The following is a 15,240-nucleotide window of genomic DNA, read 5'->3' as shown; positions in this document are numbered from 1 at the left end:
TAAACTTCCTTCCATTCCAAATCATTCAAAATGTTGATGACTTGTGTGGTGTCTTGGTTATAGGATTTCTGGGTTTTGACGTTATCTTGAAGAAAAAAATCTACACAGTCAGACAAGTTTGATGTCAAGGAGCCAATCCCCGAGATAATTGGCCTCCAAAGAACAAGGCATACAATTACGTGATAACTTTCTTGAAAAACATTATGATTATGAACTAGTAAATAGGGCATTTGAATATAACAGAGATGTAGATCGATCAACCCTGCTCCAATACAAAACTAGTGACAAACAAGGAACACAATGGAAACAAGAGCCTCTGTTTATAACACAGTACACGAGGCCAGCTCCCCAGTTGAGGAAAATTCTCAATCGCCATTGGAATGTGCTATTAAAAAATGAACAACTGATTAACATTCTGCCTCCTAAACCTAAACTAGTTTACTGGAAGGCACCAAATTTAGCGTTGAAAATCACCCATAGCTACATTCCCGAGGAGGTCAAAACTTCTAACTGGCTCTCTTCAATTACACAGGAAGGGGGTTTTTACCATTGTGGTACATGCATTAATTGTAAAAATTTGGGATGCAGATCTGACAGACCGACACGTAGTTTTCAGTCAAACCAAACATTGGAGTGTTTTAAAACTAAACAACAACTTACATGTAATAGCAAAAACGTAATCTATTTACTGGAGTGCCCATGCCACATCCAGTACGTTGGCCGTACCACAAAGAAACTGAAAGTTCGTATCAGGTCACACATCAGAAATATTAAAAAAGGAAATCCACTACATAGTGTATCACATCATTTCTCATTACAACATGGAGGGAATCCAATTGGTCTTAAGTTCATGGCCTTCTCACAAATCAAATCAGATTGGAGGGGAGGTGAGTTTACCAAAAAACTAAATAAAGAAGAAATGCAGTGGATATATAAGCTAAAGACATTGGCCCCCAGGGGAATGAATATTGAGTTTGAAATTAACACCCTTTTGTAATAGAAATTAAATTAATCCTTAACAATTTAGGAAGACCGAATTTTCCCTTCTATTTTGATTAGCGATAGAGTGGACCATGAGAATTGATCTAGCTACTAGACTTATATAGCTAAACCATATTTATTTGTTTGATCATGAGACAGTTTGATAGATCAATACTAAAGAATGCCCATAATTCTGCTGTTAAATGTCGGCTAAGTTTTTATACATAAATATTGTTGTTTTTTCATACATGAGAGCTGTATTTCATGAATTGGATTTAGTTGTCTACAAATAAGGGTATTGGATATAGGGTAGTATGTGTTCAATGCATACATAGGGTACTATTTAAGTTGGACGGACATCGGATGAATATGTAGTTTTGTATTTGAATTAAGAATGGAACACAGGAGAGAAAGTATATATGTGTGTAGAGGTATGCATATACGCACACACAGGTGTGGATTCATGTACACACATGTGGCTATTATACTATATTAACATCAGCCTATATTATTGGTAATAATTAATTTTTATATTTAAAATTTTATATCTAAATTTGTATATTTTCATTTATTTATTTTTTATATTTTTAATTTTTTTTACTATATATATAGATATAGATATAGATATAGATAGATAGATAGATCTGTTTTCAATCACCACCTGAATATACACTATTATGCTGGTTAACAAATGTTGGATGTTATAATCATGACAGAATGCAGGATATATATGCAATTTTGTATTGGATTAAGATTAGGTGGAGTTCGTGAGAGGGTGTATTCAGACCAATCACGACCAAAATGCATTTGACCAATAGGAAAAGTTCAGTGTGTATATAAGATAGTGGCATTTACAGCCACATACTCTTGAAAAACTTCCGATTAGGAACGAATCGCGTAGAGGTGGGTGCAAAACTTTTTACTACAAACTTCAGTGTAAGTACTGTAAGTTCTTTTATGTGTACAGTAAAGTTCATTGAAACTAATCACATCATTTGACTTCCTTTCCGGTTTTCTTTGACGGCCGGAGGGAGTCTGTGGAGACTTACGCTGCACATAGTGTTGCTTATTGGTAACAATATCGAGAGGATAACCACAGATTTTCGGGGTCATATTCATTGGTTTAATCATCATCCGGATAACTTATACTTCCCAATTATACCAGAAAACGGAACAGAGGCGACGATAGTGGACAAACTTCATCGATCACCTTTGGAAGACATAATTACGGTACTTTTCACATTTTCCATCGGAGATTGGTACACTTAACAACCCCCCGTTGAAGAATGATATTGTACATTTATCTAACCCACTGCAGTTGAATTGAAGCGTCAACTATCCATGCTTTCACATGTGCAAGTATTGTATATTGAAATGACTAGCGTGTTTATAAAAATTGTGAGATTGCAGTTTACATACATTGGGGCATATTTAATAAAGCACAATAGTGCTTTTAACGGATAATTAAGGTCCCACAGTGTCCTCCGCAAATTTATTAAGGGGGCATCGCAGCAGATATCATGGATATCTGCTGCTTTGCACTCCTCTTCGTTTTTGGGAGAATGGTGACTGCTCCTGGCCGCAATCTAACAAGTCCCGAAAAAACATTTTTTTCGGGACTGAAGCTGGCGTACATGAGGAAATCTAATGCTGTCAGCTCTGCTCCGGAGAGCAGAGCTGGACAGCGCATGTGTGGAGGGATCACATGATCCCTCCCTGTCACTCAGCGCTCTCTCTCTGCAACTATCGTTGCAGAGACAGAGAGGGGATCTGTGTGCGCATGTCCAGTTCTTGGAACTGGACATGCGCACTTGAAGAGTGAAGAGAAGACCCGAAGACAGCGCTTCCGAAGAGGGGGGTAAGTATGTTTTTTTTTATCACTGAAACAGAAGTTTTTCGGAACTGCTGTTTCTCTGCACGGCTGTACATAAATGTGAGAAGTAGTTCAATCCTTATCATTGCGATAAGGATTGAAAACTACTTTTCACTTTATGTGAATAATGATAAATGTGCCCCATTGGCTCTTATATGTTTGTATGAAAGTACAACTGCAACCGTACCGCGTGGTACACGTTTGTTTGTTTGTTTTTTGTTCCAATCTTGTTACTTAGCGCTGTGGGATTGCATACAATATTTAAATTTTGGGACGTTGGGAGAGTCTCTCCACATGCAGCTTGAAGCAACTTAAGTCCCACTGGATTTGAGCGTTTATCCCATTTTTTTTTTTACATTTATATATCCTTGCCTGTGGTGCCATGTATAATATGGGATTAACTGAGCTTGGGCTTTTTTCTTCTCTAATTTTGTTTTCAAAATACTGCAACCCTACTGTGTTGTCTTGGCAGCTGTCTATCAGGCCTATTTAAAGCCTTTTTTGGTGTGGCTTACAAGCCAGTCCATGTTGTATGTAATCACCTATACCTGAGAGATTAGTGCATCTGATTTTAACTGCATTTTAAATGTAGTTGAAGCCAGTATAGATCCTATGTTCAATGAGGTACCCTTGATGTTGGGATGTAAGCTTAAATGTTTTGATCAAAAAATTAACCAATACCTCATGTTTTCATTTTGCTACATAGACACAGATATGCAGTGTTAAGAACAAGTGCCGCCAGAACTGTCTTTTCATTTGTGTGAAAGTAGGTGAGAAGTTTGCCAACACTAATTAAAAAATCATATTTCTTGCTAACTTAGTTGCCTATTTATTACTATACTACACCATCACAACAATATATACATAACACCTTGTACTAACAATGGATTGCATTGAACAGAAGCACCAAGGCTTTAATGAATATTGTTGCCTTATTATAGTTTAACTGTAGGATGTAAATTATATAGATTAAAGTTGAATCAAACATATGAATCCACTGTTCTGTAATGTGAGAGAAGGTGAGAGTTTTTCTTTTTTTCGCAGTAAACCATTATACATACCCAGCATCTGCTTAATTTCAGCTTGGGATCAGTTTATGCAGTTTGATGCCACCTTATCATGCATGCATTGTCAATGTGCTTTCTGATGTGTGCCACTATAGATGAGACCCATGATTAACTTATGACACCCCTGATTACTATTTCTATATTGGCAGTTACTTGATACACCTATTAGGTATTAGGATTACTTGGGCACATACAGGATAGATATAATCAGTTTATCATAATTGTTCTGTAATGGTCTCATTGTTAATTATGGGCCTTCTGTCATACTTTATGTACAATCACCAGCCATGGGAAATTGTACTTGTTTGTTAATCACATTGTCAATTGACTATTATGCTAATCATGATGTTAATGGATGTTATTACACCACCTGTTAGCTAATTAACGGAAAGCAAATACACGCACCTGTTTATAGGACTAGCTGCGTATGCATGGACTTGAGAAGACTGCTGTGCATGGGACAAAACGCATTGGGCGGACTATTACAAACGGAGAACACGACCATCTATGAACATACACATTTGCATATGCACAATTTAATTCGTGGAAAAATGTGAGTGAATTCACTTACAGCTTTTTTATTAATATATTTAATTAACGGTTCCTCACTATAACCATCCTGTCCTGTTACATATTGCAACACTGAGACTGTATTGTGTGAAACCTAGAAATGTAATGTGGAATGACAATTATGTCAAAACTCCCTGATATATTCTGACATCACTTGCTACAATGATCAATGTCTGTCTATAATCCATCTTAAAGAACATTTCCAGTTTGAGTCACATTGTGGTAAACGGAGGGGAACATACGTTATTCTAATACAGGCATTGTATGGATTTTGCTCTTTTAAATTTTAAGACCGGTTAGAAACTGGTGCATCTCTTAAGTGTGTACTGCTACACCAGCCATACTAAGGTATACCTCTTGAATGTAATGTATATTTAATTTCTACCCCTATAGCATTGAGAGCGCTGATTCTTAGTGGAAGTATGGCTGCATTCGCATAGAGTTAAGCTGGGTACACACTACACGGTTTTCGTCCAATAATTGGCTGAATCAGCCGACATACGACCGCTCGTTCAAAAGTCGGGTCAGTGTGTAGCGTTTAATATTTTCGTTCCAATCTCGTTTCCGTTGTGCAGTGTGTATAAACTTCCGACCGATCCACGACAATCCTCCGATACTTCCTCGACCTGGGGAGCGTGTGTGTGTAAATTTTTTGATGTCTGTCCCAGTCCCACGTGGTGCGGAATCCGCACATTACTGACTTGTGTTTTGTATCGATGTATATTGCACCTGTCTGGCTGCAGACCATTACACTTGTATAAAGCACGTGTGTTATTACCCTTTGCGTCTATGTTGGCAATGTATTCATATTTACTCTTTATAAACTTTAACCTTTATAACCTATTAAAGTTATATTAATCTTTATTAATTTATAATTGTGAAGTACCCAGATTAAACCACACAGTGTTCATGCAACATTTTTATTGCAGGAAAAAGGTACAAAAATGTTTACACACACACAGCTGTCTGAAAGATCCGCATGAGAAGTGAGCGCGCCCATACCAATCGGAGCGCAGAGTACTGCAGAGTATTTTTGTAGTATTTAGTATTTTTAAAGGTGCTACTGGTTTGTGGCAGAACAGGTCTTGCTGTCGCTTGGGTTTCTATTCCCTTTGATTTCTTTATCTACGATACCAGGAAATAAAAAAATGTTTACCATTTAACTTCTATATCTGTAATTTATATTCAGCGACATAAATACTCTCATTTTCTCACCTTTCACACTGCTCGAGATCAGTTTATATTTTGGTCCCTGTGGCAAAATTGCAATAATAGCGGGCTTAACCTCCATACATTCTGGAAAACAGGTGCCATTTTGGTTATTATAACGGTAGAGGTATGTGCCCAAAGCATTTAGTTGTCTACACATGTTCACTGAAATACCTTCGTGTAGAACTTCATTAGTATATTTTTCTTTTTCAATTTTTTCTTGTTTGCTAACAGGTGTAACATTAGTGGTATCTAAACAGGCCTTCTCACCGTTAATTCTTCGTTCTGACATAAAAAAATTAGGTTACAAATTAGTTCACATTGCTTTATGTGACACTAGAATGAAATAAAGTCCTTCTAGCAGGTACACTACATGTGCTACTGACCTTTTTTAATATCGTTGTTGTCCTGGTCCAGTACTTTGACCATCATCTCCACCTCTCATGGGATCATTGGATTTGCTTTTTGCTCTTTTTGAGTATCTCAATCCTCCACCTTAACTTTTCCAACATTTTTTGGCTCTTCCAGCACCATCTCTGACTCTGTCTCCATCTCCATAGCTGCAACCCCCACTGACACCTTCTCCTCACCTGCAACCCCCACTAATGTTTTTCTAAATTTTATGTATGTTACTAAACTTCTATTTTATAGGAATAAATGAAGAGACAGTGTTGCCTCCTCTTTTTATGCAGCTTTGGATGTTAACTATAGCGAAAGCTCTGCCCCATTATACTAATGTATTTGGTATCTTGTTACATTTCCCGCAAATGTCGCAGTGTGTACGAAATTAAAATCATTGCTCATGACAACATGGCTGTAAAAAGTCGCTAAAGGGATGTCCGCTCTTCCCTTTATCGTCATAAACAAGACTAGTGTGTATGCAGTCCATGGACCGAGCGATCGGACCATCGATCGCATGTAAAATCGCTTGGCATAAAAAGTTGGTAGAAATTTCTGTAGTGTGTACCCAGCTTTAAATAGCATTTTTTAGAAGTGTTAGGACAGAACAATGCCCATGTGTTTACATTGTGCAGCTAAGCAGATAAACAAATTGTACATATAGTCATTGTTGACAGACCCACACTTCCCCAGACTAATTAACTCAAAGGGCCTGATTCATCTTAGAATACAATTTGCTTTTTTTAAGTTCAGAGGGAAATTCACACATGTACACTCGTATTCAAGTGCAAGAGATTCTCAAGAATTGTTTCAATTTGAATAAGGGTATAAGTACACTGAGGCTATACAGTACTTGCCGTATGCAGACAGACAGAACACACCGCAGGATGCGCACAATGCATATATAAAATCTCATCAGAACGCATGGCACAGTTTGTCTCACTTGCAAACACATGTTCTGTAATGCATACACGTCTGTCATTGCTATCATTTGGCACTTCCATGCGCCCTGTAGGCTTAATGAACTTTTCAGATTGTGTGGGTTGGGAGGTAATTTAGTTCTCAGTGAGCCCTATTGTATGGGACAGTTAGGATAAACATAGAACCAGACATGCCCAGACATTTTGGCATCTTCTATCTGGTCACGGGTGTGACTGGGGTATAAATTAGGATTGAGGATGACTGAGAGGTTGTGGGACACCTGGATCTCAACCACTGAGCAAGATCTACGGATCCTTAAGTGAGGAAAATATTTTGCACAGGACGCTGTGTGAGCTAGTATCTCAAGCTTGGGAGACGCAGCTCTGCTGATGACAAAAACTCGCAATAAGACCACATACCTTCGCAACTCATTATCAGCGGAGAGTCTCGGGCTGGAGACTAAGCCCCACATAGGGTAATTGCCAACCAGGTTTTAACTAGCGGGTAACCATATGGCAGTAGTTTACTAATATTATTTTTTTTGCTGTTATTTGCATGTTGTTTCTTATGTATTTAAGTAAATAAACCATGTGTTTATATTTGTACCTAATCCTTTGCCTGAGAGATTTGCACCCTCGTGGGGGCACCCCAGACATGTTTCTTGATTACAGCATTTATGGTCATATTGTTTTGCTACTGTGGCACCTCAATTACTAATGTCTATGAATATTTGTGTCATCCCCATGTATATGATTTGTATTCGTATACTATATAAGGGATGTGCACCGGCGACTTTTGGTGTCTCGTGTTTTGTGTTTGGATTCGGATTTTCGCGATGTTTTGGGTTCGGATTTGTTTCGCAAAACACTTGCAGAAAGGTTTTGGTTCGGATTTAAGGTTTTGGATTCGGATTTTTTTTTAAAAAAGCATAAAAAGTTCAAAAATCAAGTTTTTGGGCTTATTTTCACTCCTACGCTATTATTAACCTCAATAACATTCAATAACAAGCATTTCCACTAATTTACAGTGTATTCTGAACACCTCACAATATAGTTATTAGTCCAAAATGTTGCAACGAGGTATCTCTCTGGACTGCGTAGTGGAGTGGTCCCCACAATATAATAAGAAAACCATCAACTGGTCCTAATCGCACCAAAAAATGTACCTGGACTGCGTAGAGGAGTGGGTCACCACAATATAATTTAAAAACCCTGAACTTGTATGATTTGCACCAATAAATGTATCTGGACTGCGTAGAGGAGTGGGTCACCACAATATAATAAGAAAACCATCAACTGGTCTTAATCGCACCAAAAAATGTACCTGGACTGCGTAGAGGAGTGGGTCACCACAATATAATTTAAAAACCCTGAACTTGTATGATTCGCACCAATAAATGTATCTGGACTGCGTAGAGGAGTGGGTCACCACAATATAATTTAAAAACCCTGAACTTGTATGATTCGCACCAATACATGTATCTGGACTGCGTAGAGGAGTGGGTCACCACAATATAATATGAAAACCATCAACTGATCTTAATCGCACCAATAAATGTATCTGGACTGCGTAGAGGAGTGGGTCACCACAATATAATAAGAAAACCATCAACTGGTCTTATCGCGCCAATAAATGTATCTGGACTGCGTAGAGGAGTGGGTCACCACAATATAATTTAAAAACCCTGAACTTGTATGATTCGCACCAATAAATGTATCTGGACTGCGTAGAGGAGTGGGTCACCACAATATAATAAGAAAACCATCAACTGGTCTTATCGCGCCAATAAATGTATCTGGACTGCGTAGAGGAGTGGTCACCACAATATAATTAATAAAAAAACCTCCACGGCTCTGAATTTCCCCCAAAAAAATTCTGGACTGTGTAGTGGGGTGGCCCCGGTACTAAATTTGATACCTGGGCCACAATACCTCCTCCAAGTTCCAAGTGTAGTGTTTATAACATATTAACACTACACTAATTCTAGCACGTCAAACCATCTTGTTTTAAATAATGACAGGGCATTTAACTTTTGATTTAATTTTTTGAATTTGTTGACATTTTCTTTTACTTTTTGAACATGGCAAACAACTGTTGAATGGTCACATAATGCCAAAAAAATAGCCCTCCCACCCACCCTTATGTTGTTGAAATAGGACATGCACACTTTAACAAACCAAACATTTCAGCGACAGGGCCTACCAAACAACTGTGGCTGAAATGATTGGTTTGTTTGGGCCCCCACACCAAAATAACAATTCATCTCTCCCTGTACAAACTAAACAGGCTCTACTGAGGCAAGATGTCATCCTCATCCTCAACCTCTGATTCCTCTCCCCCTACAGTGTGTACTTCCTCCTCATCACACATTATCATTTCGTCCCCGCTGGACTCCACAACCACAGGTCCCTCTGTACTATCTGGAGGGCAGTGCTGTACTTCATTGAGGAATTGATTATTCATTTTTATAAACATCATTTTTTCAACGTTGTGAGGAAGCAACCTCCTTCGCCGCTTACTGACCAGGTTCCCCGCTGCACTAAAAACTCTTTCCGAGTACACACTGGAGGGGGGACAACTCAGGTAAAATAGAGCCAGTTTGTACAGGGGCTTCCAAACTGCCTTTTTTTCCTGCCAGTAACAATATGGACTGTCTGACATGTCTATTTGGATGGTGTCAGCAAAATAATCCTCCACCATTTTTTCAATTGTGACAGCATCCAATGCAGCGAGAGTAGACATGTCTGCAATGGTTGGCAGGTCCTTCAGTCCGGACCAGATGTTATCAGCATCCCCGCCAGCGGCTCTTTTAGGAAAACTGTGCTTTTTCCTTGCAGCCATAGATGTGGAAGAAAATGAGGGTGAAGCTGTTGGCATGTCACGGTCCTCTTCAGAGGACAATCTCCTGACAAGAAGGTCTTTGTACCGCTGTAGACTTGTGTCCGCCGTAAACAGAGACACAACATATGCTTTAAACCGAGGATCGAGCACGGTGGCCAGAATGTATTCCTCTGACTTTAAAAGAGTGACCACCCTTGGATCCTGGCAAAGCGTACGAAGGGCTTTATCCACAAGAGCTACATGCTTTGTTGGATCGCAATGCTTTACCAGCTCCTCCCTCACTTTCTCCAGCTGCTTCTGCAACAGCCTGATCAGGGGAATGACCTGACTCAAGCTGGCAGTGTCGGAACTGACTTCTCGTGTGGCAAGTTCAAACGGCTGGAGAACCTTGCACAACACGGAAATCAGTCTCCACTGCGCTTGACTCAGGCGCATCCCCACTCCTTTGCCTATGTCGTAGGTGGCTGTGTAGGCCTGAATGGCCTTTTGCTGCTCTTCCATCCTCTGCAGCATATAGAGGGTGGAGTTCCAGCGTGTCACAACCTCTTGTTTGAGGTGATGGCAGGGCAGGTTCATGCTTTTTTGATGTGCCTCTAGTCTGCGATAGGCACTGGCTGAATGCCGAAAGTGTCCAGCAATTTTGCACGCCACCGCAAGCATCTCCTGCACACCCCTGTCACTCTTGAGGTAATGCTGCACCACCAAATTAATGGTGTGGGCAAAACATGGGACGTGCTGAAAATTGCCCATATTTAATGCCCGCACAATGTTACTGGCATTGTCTGACACCACAAATCCCCATGAGAGTCTAAGTGGGGTAAGCCACTGGGAGATAATTTCCCTCAGTTTCTCTAATATGTTGTCAGTTTTGTGCCTCTTATTAAAGCCTGTAATACACAATGTTGCCTGCCTTTGCACGAGCAGCCATTTTGTAGATGCTGCTACTGATGCAGCTGTTGCTGTTGCTGCGGAAGGCGATGCATCTACCCAGTGGGCTGTCACAGTCATATAGTCCTTCGTTTGCCCAGAACCACTTGTCCACATGTCCGTGGTTAAGTGGACAGTGGGTACAACTGCATTTTTCAGAGCACTGAGGACATTTGATCCTACTTCTCAGTACAGTTTTGGTATCGCCTTCCTAGTGAAGTGGAATCTCGACGGGATTTGGTACCGGGGACACAATACCTCTATCAACCCTCTAAATCCCACTCCACTGATGGCGGACACCGGGCGCACGTCTAACACCAACATTGCAGTTACAGCCGCAGTTATACGCTTTGCAATAGGGTGACTACTATCGTATTTTGTGGTCATGGCAAACGACTGTTGGACGGTCAATTGTTTTGTGAAAGACTTGGTGGTCTTACGAATTCCCCTCTGGGAAGATGACCGACTAACAGCAGCAGCAGTGGCAGTAGTAGGCGTACCGCTGCAGGATTCCTCGGATGAATCCCGTATTGGAGAGGACTCAGTCTGGCTGCTGACTTGGGCTGCAGGACTCAATCTGATGGAGATCGTGGAGGAAGTTGACGAGGAGGGTGTTGCTGGTGTGTATCCAACTGGACCACGGGATTTAGGTGTCCCTGTACCGATGACGGTCCTAGCCCCAGTTCCTGAACTAACCACTGAACTATGAAGGTTATTCAGGTGACATATAAGGGAGGATGTCCCTAGGTGGGCAAGATCCTTACCCCTGCTTATTTGAGCTTTACATAAGCTACATATGGCCATACATCGGTTGTCTGGATTTGGATAAAAATAACTCCAGACCAAAGAGGTGCATTTTTTGGTCTTCTGACCAGGCATGACGATGGGCTTTTTCATCCCATGGACATCGGCTGTTTCCCCCCCTGGTGCCTCATTTACAATAACCTCATCATCAAGTTCCTCCACAGCACCAGCTACATCATCAATAGCCTCCTCCCGAGCCATCCACCTCTTCCCGTACAGTGATGGGAAGGTCAGGATTGACAACCACCAACACCCTTGGACTCGCCTTGGGGATTTGTGATAATTTCTCTTTAGAAGGCAGAGTTGTTTGCTGTTTTGTTGCTGACAGCATAACTCTCTTCAATTTTTTTGTAGGGGGGGGAGGAGGAGGAGGGCTAAAATCCTTGGGTGAAGATGGACCACTAGTCATGAACACGGGCCAGGGCCTAAGCCGTTCCTTGCCACTACGTGTCGTAAATGGCACATTGCCAACTTCACGTTTCTCCTCAGATGATTTTAAGTTTCTCTTTTTGCTTTTTTTTGAGAACTTGGGCTTTTTGGATTTTACATGCCCTGTACTAGGAGATTGGGCATCGGGCTTGGAAGACGACGTTGATGGCATTTCATCGTTTATGTCATGACTAGTGACAGCAGCTTCAGCATTAGGAGGAAGTGGGTCTTGATCTTTCCCTACTTTATCCATCAAATTTTTGCTCTCCATTATATGTAGCACAAGATACTGCAGAATGTGTGAACTTGGTAATATTGCAGTACCAGTGGGCTTATACTGCAGCATTGGTTTTGCAAATTTTGTTGTAATTTAATTTTTTTCAGTTTTATTTTTTATTTTTTAAACACTTGGGAATATTGGGGAAATAACTATGCCCTTAGAAGCACAGAGCACGGGACACAGGACCACTGGACTGAACAGGACACAGCACACAGGACCCAGCAGCACCCCTTAACTCAAAATTGATAGAGCACAGCACACAGCACCACTGGACTGATATTGCAGAACACAGCACAGCACAGCACAGAATTAAACAGCACAGCACGAGATCTACCAGAACAGAGGACCACCTAACACACCCTCCCTCTACCCTGATCAATGCCCGAGTGAAGATGGCGGCGACTAGCGGGGAATTTATAGGATCCGAGTATCGCGAGATCCGACAGCGGGATTATGACTCAGAGGCTCGGTTTCAAGTTTTCATTTGGCGCCAATACCCGGATCTGTCTCGGATCCGGCTCGGATCGGAAAGGTTCGGGTGGGCTCGGATTCACAAAATCCGAGTGCGCTCATCTCTATACTAATATCCTGTATAACTAAAGGGAGCATGTTTCCTTGACCCATCATATTTAACACCATTTTCCATTAGTGACTTCAGTTGTAACTAGGGATTTCTACATCAGCCTAATCTAAATACACATAGTTTTCGATACAGAGAACTCTATTTATCCTGTACCCTTGAGCGCTAAGACAAAACTATGAAAAAAATAAATAAATATATATATATAATATATGTGTGTGTGTGTGTGTATATATATATATATATGTGTGTGTATATATATATATATATATATGTGTGTGTGTGTGTGAGAGATGTGCATATATAGCTAGATATTTGTTATAATATTTAATGCAAATTCAAATAGTCTAGATGATTCTTCACGATTCCAGAAAGGTATTCTTTTAATACTTTTACTACTAATAAAAATCTGCTATCATTATCAGATCTAATCATCACTGAATCCCATTTTATAACTGATTTAACAGGTTTTCTGATCATTTTTATATTTGAGTGATGATTATAAACCCTAAATAGTACTTCTATAGGTGCCTTTGTCTTCACATTATTATAATTGTTGATTTATAAGTGCTACGCATTGCCAGACTTGGAGAAAACAGGACATATATAAGACAGGGACATATAAGGTTGACAAATTAGACATGGAAACAAAGGATAGGGATGGCTCAGCACACAAGAGAGCTTGCATTCTAATTGGTAGAGGGTACAACAGAAATAAGAGGAGTGAGTGTGGCTCAGAATGGATATTGGGACAATTGTGAGGATGCATTAGTGTGGCTAGTGTAGGTGGGAGCAGGGAAGGCTCTAATGAAGTTATACGTTTACAGAGAGTGTTTAAACATTTGACTTTTTAGGGACATTGTTTTAGTTTGTGAGAGCATTTTTAGGTTCTCAATGATGATGGTAATAATGATATGTGAAGGAGTTAAAAATCTTGGTATTTGCCTTAAAAATACATTCAGTGTAATCACCAGCTCCAGCCTTGAACTATCTCAAAGACCCCGGATGGAGACCTAGGACATGGGATAATGGATGATGAGGACATTGGGAGTACTGGCTCCAGTGAAAGTTGATAAGAACCCATAAAAGTGACATGAAGAGAACTAACTAGCTTTGTCAGAGGATTTATATTTCCTCAGGAAAATATCAATCATGTGTTTCTGCTCTATAACCAGATCAAAAGCTTTTTCATGTATAAATGTATGCCAGAAATAAACGAGCACAGTTCAGTATACATCTTGACATTGGCATGTCTGTGTCTTGATTACTGATCTCCTGGTTAACCAGCATCTTATCTCACTGATATCTGAAGGGACTTGATAAAGGAGAGGTAAAATTACCCTAACATTACGTGGGGGCTCGAATAGCCGGGATCTCGGACAACCTATACAGACAAATAACGCTTGCAGCGCCAGCTAGAATCACGGACAGCTGAAACCCGTACGGTGAGTAAATTCAGCTGTGATTTTTTCCACTGATTTACTCTCTGTCCAGCATTCTTGTTGTGTGTCTAAAAGCTGTTCATCTGTATATGGTAAGAGAGATTTCCTGAACCCAGAAAAAGCGCTAACTATATGGTTGAATTTAATTTATGTCAAAAGTACTCACGATTGTATTTTAATAATTCATTTGGTTATTGTTCAGACTGTTCATGTGCTGTTATACTTAGAAAGCATTCTGATGATACTGTTCTACACTGGAAGCTGTAATTGATAGAACTGTTTTTGAATGTGTTGTGGATGCAAAGCAATATTATTGTATGCTAAATGTGCATTTAAATAAGGATATATATTGCAGCAAAATATAGGGTATTTTTTGGTCTCAAGTGTTTGGTCTCAAGTGTTACTATATTGGCAAGTTAATCACATACCATTTGAAGGGAAGCCTGTCTGTACAGTATAAAGAAATTACCACCTGGGTTACGTAATGAAATTGTAAAAGGATATTCTGGTGATTATGAAATAAGAAAGCAAAAATGGTTACAGCTGCAAAAGAGATTTGCACAATTGTTATTATTGTTGTTTGTTTTTTGATTATATTTCTTTGTATAGTATGCAAATATTTTTCAGCCATAATAGAAGGAATTAAGAGGTTTTTGAACGGTGGTATTGAGGTATAATTCTCTGTAAAATACAGATAACTGCTATAAGAGTGCATGCGGTAAAGCAACCCAACAGTACAGTATATTCAGAAATTGATCAATTCTGAATACTAGGGTGCACAGGGCTAGCAGGGTTGTTGGGTTATAAAACCCAACAAAGGTACAGGAATACAGAGAAGTAAAGAAATTTCTAAAAAAAAAATAATAATAATTGACAACAAATATTTAAAAACAAATATTTGACAGAGTAGGTTTCCC

General features: G+C 39.8%; 1 protein-coding gene across 4 annotated transcripts in view; it reads left to right on the top strand.

Moving 5' to 3' along the window:
* Positions 1-15,240, top strand: part of FBXL18 (F-box and leucine rich repeat protein 18) — a 182,235-nt gene that overhangs the window by 67,543 nt on the left and 99,452 nt on the right. Inside the window, exon 1 of one of the 4 annotated variants that reach the window (XM_075179960.1) lies at positions 13,758-14,211. The exons of the other annotated variants lie outside the window; for them this stretch is intronic. The gene's annotated coding sequence lies outside the window, so the exon portion shown is untranslated. Of the gene's footprint in view, positions 1-13,757; positions 14,212-15,240 lie in introns of those variants that run through there. 4 annotated transcript variants of the gene reach the window in all.

The sequence above is a fragment of the Mixophyes fleayi genome, chromosome 7 (assembly GCF_038048845.1).
Source record: "Mixophyes fleayi isolate aMixFle1 chromosome 7, aMixFle1.hap1, whole genome shotgun sequence".
In the NCBI taxonomy this organism is placed as follows: domain Eukaryota; kingdom Metazoa; phylum Chordata; class Amphibia; order Anura; family Limnodynastidae; genus Mixophyes; species Mixophyes fleayi.
The sequence above is the reverse complement of the archived record's forward strand: the minus strand, read 5'-3'. Positions and strand labels throughout refer to the sequence as shown.